At 38.9% G+C, this 25430-nt stretch overlaps 1 protein-coding gene across 13 annotated transcripts in view; it reads right to left on the bottom strand.

The window, feature by feature from the left end:
- Nucleotides 1–25430, bottom strand: part of MEIS2 (Meis homeobox 2) — a 212074-nt gene that overhangs the window by 5783 nt on the left and 180861 nt on the right. The gene's annotated exons all lie outside the window — the stretch shown is intronic.

Genomic DNA, 25430 nt, shown 5'->3' on the forward strand with positions numbered 1-25430 from the left:
TCTTCTGAAAACTAACTTTTCAACTTAAAGGTGATTTTCCCTTTCAGTGTTCAAAAATAGTTCACTGGGTAATCTCCACCGTCACTGTGTAGTCATCACCGAGATAACTTGCTAAAAGAGCTCAGGGAGGGAAAAAAGTTTTCCACGAGAAAGCTTCTATTAATTTCAAATTGTGCTTCTGCTTCTTGAACAAGTAGGAATCTGGTTAAAGTTCACAGGCTGGAAGACTTTCCCCTTTCCCTAGACGCCCTGTGATAGGGAGACCGAGCTTCCCCTTGCAGCTGGTCATAAATGGAGACCAGGCTCTAGCACTCGGCTTTCACAAGGTATTGTTAGGTCAGCAAAGCCATCAATTAGGCTGTCTGAAGTTTTATCACCAACACAGCAGTAATAAGTGCTGGCCAGAAAGACTTCTGCTCTTCGGCAACTCCTGCAGTTTAAGCCTGTAAAGTTAGGGGTCATTCAGAGGTCAGTGCCAGCTGGGGGCAGCCTTTCCAGCCTAAGCGGGGACACCCAGGGCAGAGGATAAGGTAACTGCCAACCATAAACCCAGCCACCTTTCAACCCACTAGAAAGACAGAGCCTCAGGTACACATGGTTGATATTAGAGCCCAAGAAACGTTTGCAAATCAGGTGGTGACTGAATCGCAGGAATGCAAAGGAGAAGCAGTTATTTCATCTAAGAAGCCTGGATCTAATTTTGTTGGAAATCCAAAAATAAGTGCCTACTTCATGTTACTTTAATGTTTAATAATGCCCATCAAATATTCATGTACAAACAGAGTAAGATGATAAGAAATCTCCTTTATTTCTCCAAATTTAATAAAAACAAAACAATTTTCTACCATTTGTGAGTTACCCTTGTCCCTGTGCACTTCACGACGTGTATTCCCCACACATTTGAGCTCATGCACAGGATTCACTGACCATGCATTTCGGAGAAGCAGGGACCATCCAGCTAGCTTTTCCTTAAAAATATACCCATTGATAATATCTGTCAATATTTCCAGTTTCAGATCTTAAGCACAGGGGGACTTCATGATTAATGAGTCCACCTGGGGCCACAGGCAGGAACTGAAAACTCATTCTTTGAAATTAGCCAGAAAAATTCAGTGTGTGCTGGCAGCTCTGCGTTCTGAGGAAGCTGAAGTCCCTTTGGAGGAGGACAGTCAGGCCACACTCGGGCAGGCCTCCTGTGAGCACTCTGGTGGGAATACAATTAAGCTGAGGAATAATGGCTGGGAGAAAACCAAAGGAGCCTTTTGCATATGGTGTTTGTTTGCAAAACAATGGACTTCTTTATTACTTAAGAAAGTGTAGCTCAGTTGTCAAAAAAGAAAGTGACCAGCTATGGAGAGGTGAGAACAAAAGGAGAGTTGAAACTTCATCTTTATTCCCACCTGTCACCTGAAATGTTGCTGAGGAATATCTGACCAGATCACAAAGACTTCCAGAAGTATCCCTCCAATCAGAAAAAGAACTTAATTATCTCCTCTTTCCCCACCACTTTTACAGCAACCAAGGAGGACTGACCTGATATTTCCACCCCAGGAACTGCTTTTATCAGCTCACCTTGAAACCAGCAGAGATGCTCAGGAGAGTCAGAGAAGTCCCTTCTCCTTGAAGTTTCTAATGGAGGACACACTTGGCAGGGGTTTTACCTCCTTTTATGTGCTACTAATCCTGGTTTTTGTGTTTTGTGGTTTTTTTCCTTTTTTTTTTTTTTTTTTTGGTATAGGCCTACTCTTTAGGTAAAACGAATTGCTATTTTTTCCCTTTTTAATTTCACTCTTTTATTCTTTACATCTGGAGGTTGTTCCCTTATTTATGTCTTTCTCTCCAGTTCCCCCAAACACTCCCTTACTCACAGAGCTGCAAGGCATCATGGTTCTTAGTTCTCAGCAGGAGAACTCCACACTGTCTTCAAACAAATAATTACGGGGAAGGTTAGAGGTTCACTCAAAGGTCATTTCTTTGGATACTCGTCAGAATGTTTACATTAGTAAAAACGGGGTCCGCTCAAAAGGTTGTTCAATGGGGGATACACAACAATGCAGAACATTAAAAAAGCATTCTGTGTGCTAGCAGGTCTTTACAGAAGCACTGAACTTGGAAATGCCACTCCAGTATAACATTTTCAACCAGTTACCATGGCATGGACTGGATGTTCACTAGCAGTTATGGCAATGGCCTTTCTTTGCCCACTTCTCCTAAGCAAATATGAATAGAAGCCTCTGAAGGTTTTCACTAGGTCCTTTTACAAAGGGTCACAGAGATTTTGCTTTTTTCACTTGGGCACCATTTAGCCTCCCTGGATTTTTGTTCTCAAACAATGTTTTGGATTCATAGTGCTATTTCTTGCCAGATTCATAATTCTACCACATTCTTTCAAATCACACAGAATTTTTAAAAACATATGGGCCCCAAATTTTCAGAAATCTCTTAACATACAACTCCTGCCAATTGTCAGTTCCCCTGATCTTGGGATATTTTATTGACATCATAGATGTTACTATGAAAATTAACAATTAATGAGATGACTGTAAGAAAACCCTGACATTAAAAAATGAAATTACTGCCTCCCACCAGTACTGATGACCCAGTGGCCACTCTTAGAAAATACACTGACATCCATAACATGGAGCCATTTAAATTATAGACTAAAACAAATCAAACTAGGAATAATTTTATTTGTTTAATATTTCTAAGATGAAATTTCCATATATGGTCTTTTCTCAAAATTACATGAAGTAAATTTTTTTCCACATCTTCTAATCTGTATTTTTTAAAAATGACCTTTTTCAGTGCTCAAGTAGTAAATGGAATATCAAGCTTTGATTTTACTTAAAATTTGAAGAATCTAAGTTGAAAATCAACTCATCTTCAGTCTTTCAAGGTTCAGGCTCCATTCATATGGAAAAATGTAACTTGCTGGTTCAAAGACAAAAGACTTGTCTTAAAAAGACTCAGAAGTTTCCATGGATATTAAATGGGTCTTATAAAATAACATTTTGATGAGTTAAGTGTAAATGAATCAGACACATATGGATTAAGTTATCCTTGAATTTCACACGGGTTTAAAAAATAAGGGGAAAAGAGGGTCTTGGCAAAAAACATTTTGGACTTTGCCAAACCCAAAACATTTGAAAAATTGCTGAAGACATCCAACTAACCAAAATGCAGCAAGCTGCACCCAACTTTAATGAAAACCCCCACAAGTTATTTCCAATCCAAAGACTGTTAGGTTTTTCATCTGTATCTGATATTAAAAAAATTCTCTAAGTTTTAATGTCATACCAGAATGATTTTGAAGTTGCAGACACACAATCTACTTCTCTATTGGTTTAAACAATTTAACCCTAAGTTACGACGTCTTCTTCAATATTAAACAGTTCTTAAAAAACACTCTTGAGTTTTTTACAACTTGTCCATAAAATGTGCCAGTAAACTTAGTGTCTAGCTTTATCTAGATTTCACTTAGAAAAAAAAATTTCATTAGCCTCATTGTGACTTTTTTTAAAGGGCTACAGATAATTTCATTAGTGAGTCCTTACGGAATAAATACCTGAAAGAGCCCTAGTTCCATTGATTTGTATTGAACACACAGTTAGTATCCAAGCTCACACAAAAGCTTGGGAGAGTATCTACTAAGACTACTTTTTCTCTAAATTTTTTTTTTTGAGACGGAGTTGCGCTCTGTCTCCCAAGCTGGAGTGCAGTGGCCGGATCTCGGCTCACTGCAAGCTCTGCCTCCCGGGTTTACGCCATTCTCCTGTCTCAGCCTCCCCAGTAGCTGGGACTACAGGTGCCCACCACCACACCTGGCTAGTTTTTTTTTTTTTTTGTATTTTTTAGTAGAGACAGGTTTCACCGTGTTAGCCAGGATGGTCTCGATCTCCAGTAGAAAATGCATGAGTATGTGTAATCCTTAAAAATTATATACTAAGACTGTTAGTTTAAAAATAACTTAATTATAGAAATAAATTCAATGATGATCCAAGAATCACGAGGCCTTTCTGAGTCAACTCAGAGATGAAAAAAGAATACATTAAAATAAATAAACCCAAGGTAGCAACTATCACTGTAATCTCATCTTACTGCCTTGCTGAAGAGCTGTTTCCCAGAGACCTCTCCTGCCCCTAGAAAGTCTAAACTTTGTAGCTTTGCATCGTTTTCTACAACTGAACTCTGACCATCATGATTTTTCGTTTAAAGACTTTTTACTCCAAAGTATAGTTCAGATTGATAGAAGTAGATTTAGGTGTTATTCCTGTTTGTTGTTGGTTTCTTTTCTTTATTCCTTTCTTTCTCCACCCCCCACCTTTGTAACTGGCTGATAAATCCCTTCTTTCTGGTTCACTGACTTCATGCCACACCTGGTAACCAACTCCTTTTGGAAGCATTCCTTTTGTTAGAGAGTGCAGGCCTCCATGGAGTTACCTGGAAAGCTGCCATCCCTGAACACTCCAAGGAGGAATCAAGAATAGCCGGAATTGAAGCTTCTGCATGGATTGCTTTGGGCAAGGAAGGGGACTGAACTGTTGAAGAGGGATCAGATCAATTGGGGAAAGGTGTTGTAGGTAGCTCAGTGACAGGGGACCTGTTAAAACATGAAAAGGCCCTGCTTCCCTGCTGTCCCCAGCCCTGGGACCCATCAGCCTCAGTGCTTACTCACAGCGCTGGCTCTTGGCTGGTGTTTCAAATGATGAAACTTCAGCCTTAGCAAGTCACTTATCAAATTTCTCCATTTTTTCTTACTTTACAAAAAAAGCAAGTATTTCTCTGTGCTATGGTTATGGCTGAGAGTAGGATTTTCTCACTAAGATACATTAAAATGGTTAAATCAGTGAATAAGGCAAGTTTAATGCCTTTGAAGGTGAACTTGGGCACGCAAATGATGGAGTCATTCGCAAACATAAGTTTTCCACTGGTGACCAGACAATGGCTCCTTTCTCACAGACAGCCATGAGCAAAGTAAGGTAAATGAATGAGATTCATATGTTACTTAGGGACAGATTCATGGATCATAATTACTTTCCCTAAGCAATAGCTTGATTTATAATTTGATAGAATACTAGATTTGCCTACACCTTTAAAAACACATGAACTAAAAACTAATAAATTTATAATATAAAACATGATGGTAATCTGGAATCACAAACATTTCGTACCTTTATGAATATGGCTTCAATAATGGAGTGTTCATGCTGACATAAAAGGCCCTGGGCAAAACTATCAAGTAGGTGATGCTTATCCTTGATGGCCTTCTACTGTCTTTTGTCAATGTTCTTACTTTCATCTAATTCTTCCCTAAAGTTACAGGGGCTCATGTAGGTTCTTTACTAAAATACTCTACTTTCAGCATGCCCTTTTCGATTATTGTTGTATATTCCAGACTTATGCATAGAGCAATATGGTGAAGAGCATGGGCTCATGTTCTCTGCCCTTTATTTGCTGTGTGAATTTGGACTTAGAATTAAGAATTCTTCTTAAGCTTCCCAAACTTCACTCCGTTTCCTATCTGTAAACTGAGGAAATAACTGGGCCTGGGTGGTTTTGAGGATTGAGGGAGATTTTGTATGCAAGATCCTTAGCACAATGCCTGGCACATAGTAAGCTCATTAAATGTTAGCTTACAGTCAAAATGCACCTATCCAATGCTCCTAAATAGCTCTGTTCTCTCATAGATAGTAATTAGGAATAGGTGGGTGGCTGTTAAAGAAATCTGTGCTGGATCGGCAACAGGGTAATAATGTGCTGCACTCCTACAAGTAGCGTATGTTCATGTCACAGGATCTTTCTAAAAATCGCAGTTTAATCCAAATGTACAATGCTATGGTGGAGATTTTAGACACTGGGGCAGGCATCTGCCTGCAGGGGTGGGAGGTGGATAGGGGAGGGAGCTCTTTGGAATCACACTCTCTGTTTGGTTCCCTAGATCCTTGCTACTTTACATATGTGCCATGGACCAGTAGCAGCATCACCTGGAGCTTGTTAGAGATGCAGAAATGTATTACCGTCCCCATTCCTGTGCTACTGAATCTGAATCTGCATTTTAAAAGATCTCCAAGGGATCTATGTACATTTAAGTATGAGAAGCCTTGCTCTAGATCACATATCAAATTCGAATACCCTGCCTAAGAATAGAAACTTGCAAAGATCAAGTTTCAATTGTGAATCTCAGCTGCAAAAAATTCACATACTCTTCTCTTTAGGTATCTTAGATCTAAATAGTCTTTTACTCACTTGCCTTGGGCAATAAACACTTTATAATAATTGAATTTATTGTACTCCATCTTTACCTCTTAAAGGAAAAGTTGGGCCAGTAAGATGTTTTTGTGAAGACTGTTAACAGAGGCTCTCTCTCAGGCATGGATAGGAGAATTGTAGATTTCTATCTTTTTTTTTTTTTCCAAATAATTCTGTACTGTTGGAGTTTTTAATAAATATAATTATTTTATATATAAAATAATTTTTAAAGGAGATCAAGAAAATTTGTCATTTTACTTGACTAAGGGTTATATGGCTAAACGTAGGGACCTTTTAATTAAAATATTTGAGAGATTTCCCCCCAGATAGGGAATTATCTTTTATTTCCTTTATAATATTGAGCAACAGTAAACACTATTCCATGAATATAATCACACTTGATGGCATGTAACAAAACATCCCAGCAGGTTATGATTTTGAAGCACTGTTACTCTTACAGAATACCATCAGATTATTCATATGTAGCTATTTATCATGCACTATAAAAGTGATCTTTCAAACCTATTTGAAAGCAAGGGAGGAGAAAGCACTCAAACTTCCTTAGCTATTCATATCTAGGATCTATCCTTTTAAAGATAAAATCCTAAGTCAATAGACATAAGTTGTAGTATATTACCTCATCCTGTACATGATTTATTGCAGATGGAAGTCAACTAGAAACTGAATTACTTTGAAAGTTTTACTACTGACATTAAAATTCCAGATCTGGATATCTACACACCTTATAGTGCTTCTGAAAACAACTTTTTGCAGACACAAAAGGTACATCTACAACTTTATTTAACTCTATCAACATAAAAAGCAGGCACAATCATTTTCAAAACTACTGATTTCTAATTACCTACTCAGGTATCTGAACACTGTAGCCTGACCTCCCTTTGCAAATCAAGCAGTCACTTCACAATCAGTTGCATGCATTCCTAGCCAATTCCTGTTATGTTCCAGCCATTTTGCTAATTCACTCTAAGAGGAAAAGATCCCAACAAATCTAGTATCTCTTTAACTTTCATAATCACCTTTGATTGAAGTATTAATTCTCTATCCTACTTCTTAATGGAAACCACCTAAGCATTAACTGGCCAAAAATGCACCAAGCTGTTTAGCAATTATGTATTAGATATGTTGGAAGAGATCAAGGTGCACTCAAATGCCCTGTGCTATGGATATGTCTCTGATTAGCTTGTCATCTGCTCAGAAGAAGATGTAGGCTGATTCTCCCATACAGTCTAGCAGGCCAGCTGTTAGCTGCCTGTCAAGCCCTCAAGTGGACAAGTAGTCCAGGAGCAAAAATGTCACTCCTTTGATCTGGCAAGGAGCAGCTGCTGATTTATAGAGTAGGACTTTGTTCTTCCGTTCTATTTTACTTTCTTTCCTAAGGCAGAACCACAAAATCCAGGAGAAAAAAAAGTGCCGTTCCCAGCAACATCAACAAGCTCTGACAACTGCAACAGGGTTTTTCTTGGCCCTAACAAAGCTCTCAGGCATCTCCTTTGACGCTCACCTTTCCCCCTCCCCTTCCTCCCACCCCCACCATTTTTTGCAATGCGGTAGTTATTGTTTAATTCAGCTTCTGTAAATGGAATGGACTGTGGCCAGCAAGCCTGGGGCATAAACACACCTGTATGAAAGAAGCCTTATTGTAGCAACCATCTACAAGGAAGCTCACATGAACCACGCGCTCCTGAGTTCAGAAAAGAATGCCCCATTTTTTCTGACAGCAAATTTTACCCTAAGTGAGTTTCTATTTTTGGTGCCACCAACCTATGATGACCACATTTGAACTGCTTCCTTTCCAATGGCATTACACCCTTTAAATCAAAGAGATAAAAGGATTACATTTTCTTTCTTTTTTTTTTTTTTTTTATCTGTGAGCAAACAGATCCATCAAAAATGTTTATCCACTGCCTGTAACATCAATCATTGAGAGCTGGGTAAACGTCCAGAAAGGCTTTAGCAATGCATTATCAAAGATGCTATAATGTTGATTTCATTACCACTGATTTATATTGACATGACTTTCCCCAAGTAACTTATAAGGGAGAAAAAATCAACAACGAAATCTACATAAGACATGTGCATTGTCTTGTTAAGAATTAAACTGGTTTCAAATGCATACTCCCGTTCTCGACAGATAAATCTGTCAGACTAGAGATGCCCTATCAAGCAAGTGGGACATGCAATAATGCTTTGAGATATACTGTGAGAAGTCATCAGCCACATGTAGGTATGTATATGTATGTGTATTGTGTATGTGTGCACATGTACATGTATGGAAACACACACACACAGCAATAAACTTTGCCAGAGGTGAATTCATTCACACCTGGCTCAGTTTTCTGTGCCGCTGCTGAAGTAGGGGTGATAGGGACACACAGACACGTATACACACATACATATAGAGAGAGTTATCAATTCTAGGATATTTAGACATATTACTGCATAGATTAAAGACAGGAATTTTGTCGGGGGGTGGTGGGGGGTGAAAATGCCAGAAACAAAGGAGAAAAGAATGGTTGCTAAACATTCTCACTTCTATTACACTCGATCATGCCATGTTCTAGTGTTCGCTCCCTTCCCCTCTGTCTAGGGGAACAGACTTTTCTCACCTTCATTTCTTGCTTTAACCTACATCACCCTTTTGCCAATCAAAAGTTACTAATCACCCACCTCCTCCATGTTCACAGAATTGTATTCATAGATGCTTTCTCTAGGGGCGTGTGTGTGTGTGTGTGTGTGTGTGTGTGTCCCAATGAGAGACTGGGTTTGGCAAGAGAAGGGGGTGGAAGGTAAAGCTAGGTATAAAGGAGCAGATATAATGTAAGGCTTGTTTTCATCCTGTTTTAATCCTAAAAAAAATTAAACCAAGTAATTTTTAAGGTCCATAGTAATCTATATATGTGTCACACATTGGTAAATCTTCCATATTCTATACTTAACATAAAACAAATTTAATGACAGAATATAAGACAAAGTTATATATAAAATGATAAATAATACACACATATCTAGTTATATGAGTTTCTTTCTCCGTATATATGAAAATGCAAGTTATGCCTTTAAAGATTTTTATTTTTCACACCCACAGAAACAAACTGAAAATCACAATTGCAGAGTACACAAATAATTACAAATCAAAATAGCCCATAGTCAGTAAATGAGTGTCACGAGGTCAATTAAAGAAGGTAAAGATAAAGACTAATCTCAAATTCTTGGAGGAAGAAAGCTGAACCAGATGAAAAGAACGTGGAATATTGGAAGAAAAGAAAACAAGGAAATGGCATGCTATAAAGCACCAGTGTAGAACAGGGCCGATTTTGTGGAAGGGAGGATGAAGGAATTGAACTCTGACTGGCTTCGATCTGGAAAACATGGCTATGATTAGCACGCAAGCTGGTGGAGGTTCTTGAGTGATAAATTGAATCCTTGAAATTCCTAAATGGTAGAATGATAAAATATGGTGTTTGAGGAAGATCTTTCCAAGAGCTATGTATAGGATGAACTGAACTGATGAGAATCTAGAAGCTGAGAAGATAGAAAGTTCTTGTCCAATCCAGGCATAAGAGGGAAACAAAATGAACTCTGATGAAGGTGGTAGAAATGAAAAAGAAGTAGGGTATTTGGTTGGGAGACTGCTGATAAATTACACTTAGATGAAAAAGGAGAGATACAAATACAAAAGATATTGAGAGGATAAGTCTGAGAATTTATGTTTAGTATGTTATGGTGTACAGTTGATGAAAATTGGAAATAGATGAGAAATTCCTATTTGTTGTGGTGGGAAGAGGTGAACTCAAATTTTCAAAAGTTACCTTTGGTTTGACAATAGGACTTTCAGGCTGAGATAGTATGTAAGCCACTCAAGAAAACAAAAAACAAAAAACAAAAAACAAAAAACAAAAAACAAAAAACAAGGACAAAAGAAGAGCAAAAGGTAGTGACGTAACTTCAAAACGTCTAATTTCTTCCTATTTTCCAAGCTATATGAATATTCCAGAGCTGCAGGGGTAGGCAGTAGGATAAACTGCCTGGCTACTTCCAAAAAAATTACTTCCTTCCTCTTCCAAATTATCCTGTAAGTTTTAGACAGTTCTTTATCTGATCATGATTGGCCAAGTCAATTGTTAGTAAAAACCTCTGTGGTCAAGGCCTTGTTTCTAATAGGTCCAATTCACTTTTTCTTCACATTTTGAGTTAATTTGTGTGACTAGATTTAGAGGCCGATGATAATTACATAGATGTTACACTGGGTGTTGCTACACAAATGACGTTCCACTCCTTACTTAGCAAAAGTAAGTTTAGTAATGGAACTTATCAGAGAATTTTTAAAACTGGAATAGGAAAATATATATAAAAGACGATGTGTTTTTAAGCAATAGCATAAAACAATCAAGGGTGGGTTTTCTCTAGGTAGTGACAACTAATTTAGAAGAGAATTGATAGGACAAAGTGTTACATTTAAAAGGGGCTCCATTAAGTGTGATGGCTTCCAAATTGTGTCCTCCTTTCAAACCATATTTTTCTTTTTAAATGGGCTTTTAAGGTGAAAAATATAGCACTTCACCCAAAATGGTGTGGAAACAAATGGTTCTCAAGTCTCTATTCTTCAACTCAGGCCAAACCACCCCAACACACGGGCAATCTAAAGCCACTTGGAGGGAAGGTGCTATGCATGTGAATATCCCCGTGGCCCTTTCATTTGTCTGGGGATCTCTTTTTTCTAAAGCAGCAGGGGATACTTCAGAAGACCAGATTGGCATGCCAGAAGTGTTTGGATGGACCAGGCTCTTATCCTCCTCTCAATTCTCCTGCTGCTTTAAAAGAAAGGATGTGGCAGAGGACACATTCGGAAGGTGGCAACATTCTTAGGGCCCTTTATCAATACCACTGCTTTCTTTAAATTGTAGCTTGGTCTCTTGTTTGAGAGGCTGAGATTTTAGCACTTTTAAAGGGAACCATAAGTGAGAAATCTCCTAGGTGTTAAACTTTAGAGTGGCTTCAACCCAAAATATGAAAAAATGAGATTAAAACACAGAAAGTCAAGTAATATTAAGAAAAAGATCCAACAAACAAAATATCATGAATATGCATATGTATATTCTTTCTGTTTAAACCAAATGCTATTTAACCAGTTTATACTGGCATCTAGTAAAGGTGCCGATGGAGAAGAAAAATCAAAGATCTAAACAATTTTAAAACTCACTTTAAATAAATTACAGTTCTAACAGCTACACATCTAACAATAGCTTTAAAAATTATTAAAACACATTATGTCAGAAAGCAAAAAAAAAAAATCTATTCATGAATACATGACTTAATATCCTCACATTTATGATGTTCACACATCAAAGACCAAATTCCAAATAAAATTTCCCGACTGCCTTTTCTTAATGACAAATTAAACATCTTTTACTTTGATTTGACAGCCGGGTAGCGTTCTGTATCTTCTCCAGAGATGTTATATGCAGTCTTTCCAATGTGACGGTATTATTACCCACAAAATTTTTAGCATCATCCCGTAATCATAAAAGACATAAAATATATCTTTATAAACCACAAGAGACCTAGCAAACCAGCAGTTATGCCACATCTGCTTTAGTCCTTAAATATTTTAGCTTTAGAGGGTTAGTTAGCAGATTTTTCCCCCCGATTTGCTGAGAAATAGAGACATCAACCTTTGATTCTGACATTACCCACAAAGCTGTAATCTCCAATAGACAAAAAAGCAAACACATTGTACCACAATTTGAAAGCATTTTTACAGCATATTCAGATTTCACATCTTGTATCCGAATTTTCTAAAGTGGTTTAACTTAATTTTTAGAAATAGAAACGATGGCATTTGAAATATTTCCACTTTCACAATACAGATAAAGTAACAACACTATTTATCAAAAAATAACTTGGCCAGGCATGGAGGCTCACACCTGTAATCCCAGCACTTTGGGAGACTGAAGTGGGTGGATCACCAGCCAGACCAACGTGGAGAAACCCTGTCTCTACTAAAAATACAGAAAAAAAAAAAAATTAGCCGGGCATGGCGGCGGGTGCCTGTAATCCCAGCTACTCGGGAGGCTGAGGCAGGAGAATCGCTTGAACCTGGGAGGAGGAGGTTGTGGTGAGCCGAGATCATGCCATTGCACTCCAGCTTGGGCAACAAGAGTGAAACTCCATCTCAAAATAATAATAATAATAATAATAATAATAATAATGATAATAATAAAATAAAAACAAAACAACAACAACAAAACCTTAATTTAGTACTTGGTTTAACTGCCACAGATTATTTAGAGTCAGGTAATGTATAAATAAACAAAAAGCAATTAATACTTTTAAAGTCAATGTGCTAACTAACCAGGACCACACTATTTCTTTGCCCTGGGCTGGGCTTTCTGCTATGGCCATCTGGCTAACATACCCTTCAAAGTGCTCATCACAGAAATATCTTTGAGGTAACTTCCCTGATTCCAAAGTCTGATTAAGAAGCACTTCCTCAGTGGTACCGAGCTATTATGCCCAACACAGTGTTTATTCACAACTGTGATTTACTTGTCTGACTTTCCTACTAGATAGCCTTAGAGAGCAGGGGCCACATCTTAAGTTTTATTATTGACACTGTGTCAGGAATATAGTACACTCTAAATAAAATGTTTGTGAGTGAATAACTAAATGAGTGAATGACAATAGGATTCCTTCATCTCCGATATAACTTAGAATTGAAAATAAAGAGCCCAGAGTTTGGGGATTTTCTTATTCTCATTTGATAAGAGGTATAGCTGAATCCTTCATGAAATGATTTGTCCCGGAGCGGTACAGAACTAAGGTGGGAAATAACTCTGGCTTTCTGACGCTGGTCTAGTTATTTTTGTACTCACAAACAACTTAAGATACAGACTAGAAGTATTAGGTAAAGGTGTGAATCTATCTGGGCATTAGAGAGCCAGGTAAATTGTGGGTACAGAAGTGATGGAGGAAAAGGATTTAACTTGGAAGAAATTGGGCCTCTGGCTTTTCTAGGCTGGCAGGCAGTATGCACAGTATAGGACATAACTGTATTGGGGATGATAGGGGCAGTTGACTCAAGTGGAGAGGAATGAGAACTGAGGTCAATGAAGTGTTATGAGTGTGTGTGTGTTGTCGGGGGGGTGTTGGGAGAGAGGGATAGAGAACAGAAAGTGAAGGACGAAGATTTGTGAGACTGAGAAAGGAAAGGAGACAAAAGAGAAATAGGGGCAACATGATGAAGCCCTATCTCTATGAAAACCTTAAAAAATCAGTCAGACATGGTGGCATGTATCTGTGGTCCCAACTACTCAGGAGGCTGATGTGGGAGGATCGCCTGAGACCAGGAGGTGGAGGCTGCAGTGAGCTGAGATGGTGCCACTCCACTCCAGTCTGAGCAACAGAGCCAGAACTTGTCTCAACCCCCAAAACAAAAAGCTTTTTAAAAATATTTTTTCTGATATCTTTGTAAGGACATTTTGCTCCCAAATGTGCTCTGAAGAACTCTAGTATCAACAGGTATTTCTCCAGAATAGTGGCCAAGGTCAAATAAATATGGAGAAAATAAATGTGAAGGTAAACAAAGTGAAGTCACTTTCTCTGCTTCAGGTTGTGTCACAGCCTTTAACAGAGTGATATGTATTATGGATCTCTAAGAGAAGGTGATGGTACAAATTAACTCCTGATTCTAGTTGTTCAGATTTTGAGGGTCACTAGGGTTCCAAGTATTTGAAAAGAAAATGAAGCGGCATCCTAATTTTTAACATAAATTATATTTTTAAGCCTTTTATCAACTTAAAAATAAGCTTTCTTTCCATCTTTAGATTTCCACAAGTCAGATTCAGAGACGAAGAACCACTTGTAGGGCTCTTGTTTATATCTAAGCTGTTCATAATTCTACCTCCCAAGATTATTATAAAACATGAGCACCCCATGACTACCCCAAATATGACACCTTGACCCCTAAAATGTGCTGGCTGAAAACGTTCTTCAGAACTTTGCTATCTCAAAGGTAATTTTATTATTAGGGAATTATATTAGGCTTAAATGCTTTCTCTGCCTTTTCCTTTCCTTACTTTTGTCATATTTTTCCTACTCAATGAAATATTTTTAAAAAACGCGATTATTGGGTATTTTACTATGCCTAAAATGTCTGCTTCAAAATAGCTGTTTGAAACCAAAGAATAATCTTAAGAATAAGATGTATGTGTGTGTGTATGTATGTATGTATACATATATACATACATTTCACATATATACATATATATTTTCAATACCTTCTTGATGTTTCATTAATCAGAACTGTGATTGAGCTGTGTGTGGCCATCTAACTTTAGCATGTCTGCTACATGTGTTGGAGACACATGCATGCAGAGGGTAGGAGGAGGTGGGGACCATGTTAGGAGGAAGGAGAAATGAGAAGAGGAAAGAGACAGGAAAAGAGGAAGTGCTGCTTTGGATAATGTATATCAATGTACATCAAATGCTCCCAATCAATTCTACTTTCTTGTTTACAGAGCTTACAAGTACAAAATCAGCTTTTACTTATAACTGTGTTAACCACCACCTGCCTGCCCTCTGAACCTCACTGTCCCGAGATGAGGTCAGCCTGGGGAAGGGCGCTGGGTCTATAAGCAATCCTGTCATTCAGGCTAACAGCAGTGATGCACTCACAGGAGGCAAAAATGACTCAATTGTTGGGCTTATTGACTCCAGGGAGCACAGCTACTCTATTATTACCACGGAGTGCAAACACCCTGAGCTCTGTTTTGGTCCACTTAAAATTACTATTTGCTGTGAAGAATTGGCAAAGCAATTCTTAAAATGATGGGGGTGAAAGTCAGGCAAGCGCCATTATGGGCTTTTCCTTCCGTTTCAGCAGAAGTAAGCAGTAGAGCACTCGTTCTGAGCCTGACCCACTTAGTTAACCTTTTATTCACTTTGTTGTATTAACATATATTAACTGGCTATATAAGCCCTAGGGGGGATAAAAAACCTCATGACCAAATTATGGTTCCATTTTCATGGGTAACCTCTCCTTGGGTGGAAATTAAACCCCAATATAAATACATTTTAGGTCCATCTGACATTGAGGAGGAATGCCAAAAAACAAATGCTGAACAACGGTCCTGCACAGACCACAGCAACCATGGAGTGGCTGGGTAAATTACACACAAAAGGAACTATTTCAAAAACCAAATAAATTTAATTAAATAAGTTACAAAATTATTTTCCTATCTCTTATCTACTCCCCTTGGTTAATATCCATGACATACTGATGTTGCATAATTGCTCTTATGGAATGCTGCAGCTCAGAGCCGTAATGAGCTGCCTTTGCACAAAGGCAGCAAAAGTGGTTTCCCTACAGAGTTATCTTCTCAATTATTTATACTTGCAACACTTTCACATAATGGCAGTTTTAAAATCAAACAAACAAAGCAAACCGTACAATAAAGGAAGGAGGCAAGAAGGTGCAGGGACCTCCTCCTTTCTCTTTTGAACACCAGAAGCGATGGGCAAGCCACATGAAGTCAATGAATCTGGTTCCTGGAAAAGTCTCAGGGGCCTTGCAACCAGGCGACATCAAAGCATTTGGAGAGTGCCACCTTGGTGAGGGATTAGACATGCTCTGCATACCTGCTTCGCTTTTAATCTGTCATATCTAAATATATAAAGGAATGCAAACTTTATTTCTTCTGTTTGTAAGTTTGTCTTTGAAAATTCCTAATCAGAAGACTTGCTACTCACCCCCACTCCTGGAAAAAAAAAAAAAAGGTGCTAAACTGTCAAAGTGATGTCAGTGTAAACAGAAAATGGCCTGTGTGTTGTACCTGTCCCTCAGGCTGTGGAAGGGCCTGAAGGTTTTTAACAGTGCTTGTTTCCACTGTCCACACCTGCCTTTGGTTAATCACTCAAAAACTTACATACAGCAGAAGAAAAACGGCTTGGCAGTTATACCATATATGGACATACAAAATAACATAAAGGGTATATTTAAATATTAAGGCAGAACTATAGTGTTATTTCTAATATTTAAATTTGGTATACATTTGGAATGAGCTGCTTACTGCTACCATCCAACTCAGACTTACTTTGTTCTTAGTGCCTGGCTCAGTCTCCTGGTTACAGTAGATGCTCAATAAATGTTAGCTACGTGATGCTTTCAAGTTAATTCATAGATGTGGTTGCAGATTATATTTTTATAGTTTAAAAAATTAAAAGTGAAATTTGGATACACATTTTGGACCTGCATAGCATTGATACTTAGTTTGATTCTCCATTAAACAAGCATAGATTTTGGCCTTTAGGAAATAGGTAACAGCCTCTACTTAAACAGGTATTCCACATCAATTAATAGTCACTCATATATCCATGACTCAAGATATTCATTAGCAATACCAATGAAACAAAGATTTTACATCACCTACTGGCCATTTCCAAATAACAAAATGTTAAAGCAACTATTTCCTTAAAGTCCTATGGGAAAGATTATAGAAGAGAGTAAAAAAGTAATTTTAAAAGCCTCAAAACTTAATTCTTACAATATGCCTACATGCACATACATTGAATTTACACACATATGCACCTATTTTTCATAAATGTGTCTTGTGACCTTAAATCCCACTTGACTTGACACCCTCGGGGGGGGGAAAAAAAAAAGCTTGAGGAGATTTTTTTTCCTCCTAAGTACACAGGTACTACTATGAAAGGTCAGAAGGAAAAAAATATACCCTGGGGAAAAGAAATCAGACCATGAATGATCCATAACCCAGCTGAGGTCACGGAAGAGAAGCTCTTGGAACTGCGCTGGGATCCGCCATCTTGTTTTGCTTTGCCCCAAGAATCAAACTAAACTGATATCATATTGTGTCCACTTGCTGCCACTTAAAGTTGTTCTTAGCTATGAAGAGCTAGGAATGAGCCATAGTTTCTTGGCCACTTCCTTTCTTTCTGCCATCCTCACCTCCAAGGTCAAAGCGATTGGTGGTATGGTGGGATCTGAGGGGTTAGCAACCTTGCAGTTGTGGCCCCAATTCTACCTATCAATATAAATGTATACCCCACTGTTGGTCTCTGAGCAGCACTAGCCACCATCAGTACTGAAAATGATCTGAGTATGTGCATGTGTGGTTATGAACTGGACAAAAGAAGATGGAGAAGCATAAGAATGCAAGGGGAACACAGATGATAATAAGAAAACTCTTGTGCCAGAGTATTCAAGACACATCTCTGCTGTAGACCAATATAAATCTGACTGAACTCTGGCATACTGCAAATATGTCCCATGACATGCATAATGTACTTTTCAAATATGTGAATGTAACAACTGGTATGTGATTAACGACTATGTGAAAGATTAAATATTGGGGTCTAGAAGAGAGTGGGGTAGTTTTTGCATGTTCAAATATGGACAGGTTCTGAAGGGAGGTCTCAGTCTCTGAGTTTCCCATTTGAAAAGTGCTCCCTCTGGCAGTGAAATGTGAAGGTTAGTAGAGGATGGGGGAAAGTGACTTGATTCTGAGAGGCCTGGAGAATGAAACCAAAAGCTGAAGTGGAGCCGAGAGGGTGTGGCTTTCATCCCTGGGAGGACTCTGGCTGATGGGAATAGAAATTGCTATCGGTGGCTTGAGGGTAGTAAGATCATATGGCTCTCAATTCCCAAACGTAACAGAGTCGTAAGAAACCTTAACCTCTATTTTTTTTTTTTTTCCAGCTTTCCTCAACCGCAGCAACACACTCTTTCATGGAAGGCCAGCCAATTAACCAAGCATTAAAAAACCCCACAAACCTATACCAATAGCTTGCAGGACAAAAAGAAAGACGTGTGAAGTCAACACTTGTTGTTATAAACAACAAGCCAGGATGTTCAGGAGCCACATAAATTGAAATAGGCTATGGCTGAAACAAAAACAAATCACCAGAAGAAATGAAATCTCTCTCTCCTTTCCTCAAGTATCCTGTGTGTGTTCTTTTGCATTTAATCCACAGTGACAAGCCTTCAGCTTCTCTGTGACTGGTGCAAATCTGATAAGGGGTTGGCACAGATATACTGAGCCTAGTTTACAATTTGTTTTGCAACTTCCTTTCCCAGATAAACATAGTAGTACAACTTCTGGATTAAAAAAAAAAAAAAAAAAAAGTTGTGTTTACTTGTCCTATTCTTAAGATTTTTGTTTTCTTTCTCTTGAATGTCCCCTCAGGATGCTGGCCTGAAATCTAGAAAAAGCTGGATTTCAGTTTCAGTCTCCAAGGTATTCTACTGTTCAGCTGGGCCATGCGCTAGGAGGGAAGCTCTCTACCTTGCTGATTTAATTAACAGGATTCTTTTCATTATTATGGGGATTTAGTTTCTTCTTGCCTTTCAGTGTTTAGGAAACACTGATTTATGTTTTATATTTTGAAGGAAAATTTATTGTTCTTTGACAGCTGAGGCTCTGTAAATCCCTGGCACCAAAGGGACCCCAGGGAGGTGTCCCAGTTGCCTTGCCCTCCCCACCTATACGCTGTCATCTCAAGGGCCCCCTCCAGAAGTGAGGAGAATCGTCAGCTGCTCAGTGCCCAACCCACTCCTCCTCCCACTGATCATTATGCCAGCAGGGGTTGGCCCATTCCCATTTATGAATGGTGGTATCCCGGATTCATTTAAGTGAAGCAAACAGTCCATGAATCTGACCTGGATTTAGTCTCTTGACTTAATAGAGCTCATTGAATCAAGTGGAAGAATGTGCTGTACTTATTATAATAACCATGGCTGAACCAAAATTCAGGGTAAATTTTGTAAAGATGAGTATGCTTGGGAGGGCAACAAAACAAAATATTTGAAGTTAGCACTATAGAAAATCTGGCATAGATGATTATCACAGTTCTACTGGGTTATCAGTCCTCTAAATGACACAGTCCATCAAATTCTGACTTGGAGAACAAGTGAAACATGTAGTGAACACTCTGGAAGACTTGTAGCTAATGTATATTTTAGGTGAAAAATTTCAGGTGTCAGTTAATGCTCATAATTTTATTACATTAAAGTTTCCTTTTCTTCGAGACCATCCTGGCAAAAACGATGAATCCTGTCTCTACTAAAAATACCAAAAATTAGACAGGCGTGGTGGCAGGCGTCTGTAGTCCCAGCTACTCAGGAGGCTGAGGCAGGAGAATGGCGCAAACCCAGGACGCGGAGCTTGCAGTGAGCTGAGATCGCACCACTGCAGTACAGACTGGGCGACAGAGTGAGACTTTGTCTCAAAAAAAAAAAAAGAGAGAGAGAGAGAGAGTGTTTCACTTTTTTGCCCAGGCTGAAGTGCAGTGCTATGATCATAGCTCATCGTATCCTCAAAATTCTGGGCTCAAGCAATCCTCCTGTCTCAGTCTCCCAAGTACCTAGTACTACAGGTGTGCACCACCACACCTGGCTACTTTTTAAATTTTTTGTAGAGATAATATCTTGCTATGTTGCCCAGGCTGGTCTCAAACTCCTGGCCTCAAGCAATCCTCCCACCTCAGCTTCTCAAACTGTTGAGATTATAGGTGTAAGCCACTGTGCACAGCCAACAACATTTCCTTTTCTAAGAGGGCTTCATACTTCATAACTTGCTTTCATTCATATTATTATAATTAGCATTTATTGAGCTAGACACTAAACTGAATGCATACATGTATCCTCTTATTAAATTCTCCCAAAAACCCTATGGAGTGGATAATGTTATCAGCATCCCCATTTTCTGGTTGGGGAAACTGAGAGTTAGCAAAATCTGATAATAAGCCTAAATTCACCAGTTAGTAAGTGGCAAAAGTGGGAGTCAGATACACTCATGCATACATGTGCGCACACACACATACACGCATGCATGCAAATGATTGGGGGCTAGGAAATTAGTAATATTTAGGGTTGTTTTTCCTGTCTTCTCAGGAGAGGCCTGCAGCTAAAAGACCTTCTGGGAACCAGCAGGAACCTGATCACAAGCTATCTTAAACCCAGCACACTCTTTATCCGCTATTTCCCAGTCAGGTAGAGAAACTGAACCAATTATTACAGCAGACACATAAAATGGAGCCTTGGAAACTACTTCATCTCTAGAAAAGCTCTAGACCAGAACTTTTCACTTACTAAATTTGAAAACCAGTAGGTTCTAAGGAAGAATATAGAAAAAACATAGAATGTGCATAGAATTCTATAGTGGTTAGCATTTTTAAAGTCTTCAAAATTAAGAGAAATTAGTGTGGGAAGGTGGTACAGCTGGTGAGGAAAAAAATAAACGAAAGTAAGCCTTTACTCTGAACCTGATTCAACAGGTCCATGCTAATTTTCTCATTCATCAGTTCTGAAGGGTTAAATATGAATAACCCTTTTGAAATTTGAATTATCTTTGTTTATTCAGCCTGTCCATCAGGATCGTTAAATGCAGACTGTAACTGTCCTAAAAATTCAGACTTCTTGAATTTTCCTACAAAGGAAATCCTAAACAGATTTTTATCTCCAATCATACTCTAGGGAAACACCTGGGTAAAATGTCACCTAAGGGCACTAACTCATCATTGTACTGAACACAACCTAAAAGAGTTTCAGGATCAATGACAGAGGGAAGCAAGAGAACACTTGAAGCAAATCAACACAGTGGTGAGAAGTCCATACCAGAGACATGAGTAGGAATTCTTTACACACACAGAGAATTTCAAAATGGTAGTCTCTCTTTCTTATCGCATCTCTATTCCATCTACAAGAAAATTTTCCATTATCTTCCTTCAAATGGTCTTCTGGTTCCCCTGGTTCATCTCCTTTCTCTTATTAATAATCTTTGATTGCCTGCAGAAATTCTAGAAGTCACAATTCTTGATCCCCTTTAACAAATATTTATTCAGTGTCTGCTGCCTACTGGGCATTACATCAAGGACCTTGTCAGGAAGTATATAAAGAAGAGACTGTATAACAAGCCACATTTGTCAAATAAAAAAAGCACTAAAATTGGGATTAATTTCATATCTTAGGGATCTCTGAATTTAATTAGAGAAACAAGACATACAGCCCTCTATCCATTAAGTTTTGTGTGATGAGAGAGGCAGCACAATTTAATGAAGAGTATGGGATTTGGAAATCTGGGTTTGAACTCTGGCTATGCCACTTACTGAGTGATTTTGGACAAGTTATTTAATCTTTCTGTGTCTTCATCTCCTCAAATGTAAAATGAGAACAAATTATATAGTCTACTTCAAAGACTCAACCTGAAGATGAAATGTGAAGTCCAATTTGTATTGTAAAGACATTAGAACAGCATGTGAGAATTACAAGGAAACATATTTAAATAATTCTACAAATAAATGTTAATGCTTACAATCCTGTAGACACTGCAAGGCATACATGGATGAAGAAGATTTAGTCTTGCTCTCAGAAAGGTTGGAGTGTAGCAGTAAAGCGATGACCATGCAATAAGATGAAAGAGTCTCAATGCAGAAGAGTGGCTATGGGTATGCAGAAAAGGTGAAGATAACCTGGATGAGAGGGGGAGGAGGAGAGGAAGCTTCGGGCCCTTCCTTGAAGGATTCTGACAGGAGGGATTGGGAAGGACAGAAGGAGAGAGAACATTCCAGATAGAGAAAACTACTTAAGCAAATGCACAGATACAGCAAGTACTCCTAGTCATAAGCTTAGTAGAAAAGGTACTGGACTGAAGTTAGGTGGTAAGTTTGAATCCTGCTGGTGCAATTTCTTAGCTATGTGACCTCTCTGACTCACCATTTCTCATCTGTAAAATGGAGATGATACCTACCTCATAACTGTAACAATTAAAGATTTTAGGCATTGGCTCATGCCTGTAATTCCAGCACTTTGAGAGGCCTAGAGGCAGGAGGATTGCTTGAGTTTAGGAGTTTGAGTCCCAGCTACTCTGCAGACTGAGGTGGGAAAATCACGTGATCCCAGGAGTTTGAGGCTGCAGTGAGCTATGACCATGCCACTGCAGTTCAGCCAAGGTGACAGACAGAGACTCTGTCTCCATAAATAAATAAATAAATAAATAAAGATTTATCCAAATAATGGGCATATTTGGATAAATTTTTGGATAAATACTTGTACAAATATTATCAACATTTTATGTACTTAAAATTTTTGAAGGGCCAGGCACGGTGGGTCAAGCCTGTAATCCCAGCACTTTGGGGAGACCTTGTTAGGCGGATCACCTGAGGTCGGGAGTTCGAGACCAGCCTGACCAACATGGAGAAACCCCATCTCTACTAAAAACACAAAATTAGCTGGGCATGGTGGCACATGCCTATAATCCCAGCTACTCAGGAGGCTGAGGCAGGGAAATCACTTGAACCCGGGAGGCAGAGGTTGTGGTGAGCCGAGATTGCACCATTGCACTCCAGCCTGGACAACTCAAAAAAAAAAAAATTGGAAAGAGTAATTTAAAAAATCCTCAATATTACCAGAATTATGATTAGTGGCTAGTTTATGTGTACAGTGGTCCAATCATAGCACTAATTTCTATAATCACTTAAACATTGGAGGATGAGCATCAAAATTTGTGTTATTGACTTGTACTTGGTATTTTATCTACAACGACCCCCTATTGGAATGTACATGAAATAGAGCAAGTAATAAGTGAGACAGCCTGAATTTTAAGCTATTTTGCTAGATTTTGTCTGATTTCAGAGTATCATGTTCTCCTTACACTGACGTGAGTGAGCATAAACACAATAGGTGGATCTTTATTCAGAGCTCACAAATTATTCATCCAAATATTTAGGCATGTAAGAACAACATACCCATCTAGGTATTGTTCCTTAAAGTCAAGGATGAAGGAAGGTATACTACATAGTCACTGGAGCATGGATACTGATGCTGGAATAAGAAAAATAAGAAGAAATGGAGGCTGGAGATTAAAGTCCCAGCAACGCTTAGCAACCTATACTGCTCTTCAGGTACCACCTTTTTCTTTTTATAAAAGAATTCTTAGAAATCTTATAAGGCTAAAGGGGAGAATGATGCAGAACCTATTTCACTGATAAATAAAAACAGGTCTTCTAAAAATCCTTTAATTTGAGCCCACATGGGATGATGACTTATGGATCACAAAGTGAGAAAATGGACCTCCATGCTTCCTTTGGCAGATAACAATCTCTTATATCTCAATTTCACCAAATGAAGACAGTAGAAATACAGTCTTGACTTAGTTTAGAAGAACTATAGTCTCAGAATCGCCTGTGTTCTGAGGATAAAACAATAAAAAGTTATAAAGTAATCAAGTCCTTCAATTTAAAAAGAAAAACTACTATGGAGGTCGAGTGGAATCTGTTGTTCTACATCCTTTATCTAGACTGGAACTGACCAGTCTGACAAACACGGGTGGAAGCTGAAATTTAACCAGCGCTCGGTTACCTTAGAGCATTTTGTGGGAAGTTAATAAACTACACAGGGCATACAGGAAGTGCTCAATAAGTATTTGCACCATTATAATTAAAAGAACTATACTTCAGCTGGGTGCGGTGGCTCACGCCTGTAATCCCAGCACTTTGGGAGGCCAAGGCGGGCAGATCACGAGGTCAGGAGATGGAGACCATCCTGGCAAACACGGTGAAACCCTGTCTCTACTAAAAACTACAAAAAACAAGCTGGGCGCGGTGGCGGTGCCTGTGGTCCCAGCTACTCGGGAGGCTGAGGCAGGAGAATGGCATGAGCCCGGGAGGCGGAGCCTGCAGTGAGCCGAGATTGCACCACTGCACTCCAGCCTGGGAGACAGAGCGAGACTCCGTCTCAAAAAAAAAAAAAAAAGAAAAAAAAAATTAAAAAGAAAGAAATTTAACCAGCGCTCACAGCCGGGAGGTAACAGATCTTGTTTTCTATTGGTAAAAGCACACCCCAAAGGTTTCAGAAGGGCCAGGAAAAAAACAAAACAAAACAAAAACAAAACTCTTGTTCATTTTTAACCCCGAAGAGCCAAATAAATCTAATAAATTCTCCATTTGTTAATCAAACATGGCATATAAAGCTCTCTAGGATGCAGCCCCTGTAGAATAAAGCTGCCAAACCACCTTGGATAAATTTTTAATGAGATGTTTGCCTTGATGATAGGTATCACCAAGAAAAGGTATCTTGTGATGCCTGTGAAATATGTAGGCTTGACTAGAGGAGGCCCATGTAACCCTGTGTGGATTATGTTAATCACAGGGCTAAAAGAAGCAGCATGGAAAAGAAAATGCGAAATGATCAGTTCCAATAGAACATGAAGCGTAAACATACGTTCTGTTCAAGGGACAGCCACTCAGCTTGTGTTAGAAGTCATTAACTACACTCAGACTCAGTTTTCCTGCTACTGTGTGCTATTTTATGTGGCTTGAAATAATTTCAAGGAAGTGGTCTTCCTAGCATTTTCAGGGAAAAACACCACAGCGCTTAGTCTCTGGCTTTAACTTTGGGAGCTGAAGGTTGCTTTCTGCCTCACTGTCTGTCTGTCTTCTCCTGATCCAAAGTGGGAAAGAATTTGGTTCACTCAAAGTGTGCCCCCACCTTTTGTGTTGTTCCCAGAGCTCGTGTTTCAGCACCACTTAGCATAACTTCATACTTAAAACACAGTGTGGAGCCTGATACGCCAGTGACCTCTCGGCATTGTTGGGGGGAAAAAAAAAAAAAAAACGAAATGTGAGTGGTCCTGTCAAGCTAACTACATTTAGAGAGTCGGCACTAAAACAACAAGAAACAAAGACTCAAGTCCTGGTTGGAAGGCCGCAGGAAGAGCAGCTATAAAGAGAAACCAAAGGAAGCAAAATGAGAATTCAAACATTGACTTAGTTTGCCCTTGCATACGAGGGCTTCATTGTGGGAAATCTCACCCTCCAAGGTCAGACATGATGAGATATTCCCAGAGTATCCAAGGACCTCCATGGTCACTGATGTGGACTGATATGGAAATGAATATGCTTAAATAACATTTTGGCTTAGGAGTATCATTTTTGTCTGGCAAGTTTGCCTTCCCAATCTTAAAAAATTAAACTGAGCTCTTTCCACAGGATAATGCAGCACATAGAAAAGAACTGGAAGGAGTAGAAGGGAGAGCATTGGTCAGTTAGAACCTGAAGGTTTAGTTCCAGTCTGACCCGAGGAGCTTTGCAACAGTGAACAAGCCCTCAAGCCTGGAAGAGCCTGTGTTTCTTCATTTGTAAAAAGGGAA

The sequence above is a fragment of the Chlorocebus sabaeus genome, chromosome 26 (assembly GCF_047675955.1).
Source record: "Chlorocebus sabaeus isolate Y175 chromosome 26, mChlSab1.0.hap1, whole genome shotgun sequence".
NCBI lineage: Eukaryota > Metazoa > Chordata > Mammalia > Primates > Cercopithecidae > Chlorocebus > Chlorocebus sabaeus.